Below are 2809 nucleotides of genomic sequence, written 5' to 3' on the forward strand. Positions count from 1 at the left end.
TTTTTAGGTAATTATATATTTTTCAAATTCTTGGTATAAATATATGAATATGGGGTTCAATTTTTTATATTGGTGATGATAATGTTGTAGCATATGGGACCAGACAATATTGTATGAGTACTGCCTTCCCAGTTTACATAAGACAAAATATTATAGGATTCACTTTGGTGTTGATTTATGTAGTTTTCCATTGCATGTATGTAAAAGGATATTGCATTAATGCCGTAAGGTTTTTTAGTTTATGGAACATCCTCAAATTACCATTATATTGATAATGCCTTTTTCAAATTACTAAAATACTGTTAATGTTTCTAAAACTGCAAAAAAATAAAGATGACCATAATTTTTTTTTAATAAAACAAAAATACCCCTATAAATTTGAAAAAAAAAAAATTAAACAAAGAGAGTCCCATAAAAGTCTAAAAGCCCACAGACAAAGTTTTCCTTTAAACTGGGTTGAAGAAATTTCCTTCAATCTAGTCTATAAAAGTGACATGTATCCCTGAACATGTGAAACCTCAAAAAAAAGACACATGTCACTTTTTATAGACTAAAATGAAGAAAATTCTTCCAACTCAATTTGAAAAAAAAACTTTATCCAAATCTCACTATGCGGCCAACAATCAAACAACTCGTTCGAGGGACACACTCAAAAGGAATCCGGGATAAGAGCATTCCTATTTTGGTGAGCAAATTAAATCACTAAGAACCATTTATTAAAAAAAAAAAAAAAAAAAATCATTCTCGGTAGCTTCAGCAAAATGATGCTTTTTTATTTGGTAAGTAATATTCACTCATTAAAAAAATAATAAATAATAAATTTCTCGCTCCCTTTCTTGTATCTTTTTTGAAAACAAGACAAACGTTCATTTCTTTACAACATTGAACGTACGAGAACTGACTCGACTGAGAGCATGTAACCTTTTTTGAAAAAATATGACTGAGGATAAAAAAAAAGTTTTTAGAAAATGTCACCATTAGGAAAAGCCAAAATTTTTAAAAATATAACCATTAAGATAAAGACAAATATTAAAAAATATGACTGTTAGAATAAGAAAAATATTTAAAAATATGATGGTTAGAATAAGACATATATTCAGAAATATGATGGTCAGGAGAAGACAAACATTAAAAAATATAAATGTTAACATTTATATTTTAAATATGATCGTCGCTATTGGTGACCGAATAATGTCGCCGCTAATTAACATTTAATTATTATAATTTTTTATTGTTCTCTTCTCAATAGCGGTAACATCATAGTCGCCGCTAATGACCCCTCATCAGCGGCGACTTTGGGGGTCACTGCTATTCAGGACTGAATAGCGGCGACAAATTGTTTTTAAATTTTTTTTTTAATTTTTGATCATGTTATTAATGACGACCCTGAGAATCGCCACTATTTACTCATCATTAGCAGCTACTATTAGTAGCGACTCTCATGTCGCCGCTAATGGTCAGTGATCATTAGTGGCGACGTCACTGCTAATGACCCCTTATTAGCGGCGACTTTTGGGTCGCCGCTATTTGTTTGGTCGCTAATGACTATATTGCTTGTAGTGGTTAGAGAAAGAATAAAGAAATCTTTCAAAAATAATATTTAAATGAAATAGTGAAAGGTGATAGCTAAAAATAATGGTGTTGCTAGAGGTGTTTTGAAAAAGTAGATAGTTAAAATAAAAAAAAAAAAAAAAAAATGTAATTTTTAGCTATTTTGACTAGCTAGTAAAATCTAAAAAAGAGATATGACATTGAAAACCCAACACTTTCTTTGTTTAGCCTTCTAGTTAGAATATTAAATAACTAACCATCAGACAAGTGGTTTTTTCCTTGTTTTGCAGGTAAGGCTGGCAAAACAGGTACTTGACATGATCGGATTACGACCCCGTAAAAACCCGCGACCGGATTAACTTATACACAAACACGACCCGTTTAGCTAAACAGGTTGACGGGTTTGATACGATTATAACACGAAAAATAGCCGGGTAATTCGACATAAACTGTTTAAAATAACAGGGTCATATCGGGTTGACATGATCCGACACGACATGTATTCTTAGTAGGTAACCTACCACGACCCGACTCGTTTAAAAAACCATAAACCCTAAAATTAAAAAAAATGTAATAATAATAATACCAATAACATTGTTAATTGTTAACAAATTGTTAATTTTTAGTCACTTATATAGTCTTAGTGTGCACATTTAATATACGACAGAGTGTTCACCCATTCAAATTCTTGATGACCTCAAGTGTGTAGTAGGATGATCTGGGCTATGTTAAGCAAATATGTAGAGCCTAATTTTGACTATTCTTTTTGGGTATCACTTAGATGTGTCTAATGCATACTCATCTTATGATAAATGGTAACATAGCCAATTCAGTAAAAATCATGTGGCTTAGGATCATTGCAATGTAATACAAGCTCAATATATGGACTATTTTGCACCCTTACAATCCAAATCCACACATTCATTATCAAAAATAGGAGGCCTAGATCAGCACATTTACAAAATTAGCAATTTTCAACTTTATACATATTAGATAGTCCATTTATAATACAGGTAGGAGATTTTTTTTCAAAAAAAAAAATTTAACGGGTCTGGCCGGCGGGTCGACCCACCAAACCCGAATAGTAACTGGACATGAAATTAACCGGGTCTTAATCGGGTAGACCTGATTAAGACCCGAACCCGGTAAGGCCAAACCCAATACCTTTTTTTGGTGTCGTGTTTGTATCAGGTTCGCGGGTCGTGTCAAAATTGTCAGTCCTATTTGTAGGTACGTACGCACAGTCCGGTTCGGCTGT

Source organism: Corylus avellana, chromosome ca2 (genome assembly GCF_901000735.1).
Source record: "Corylus avellana chromosome ca2, CavTom2PMs-1.0".
Classification (NCBI taxonomy): Eukaryota; Viridiplantae; Streptophyta; class Magnoliopsida; order Fagales; family Betulaceae; genus Corylus; species Corylus avellana.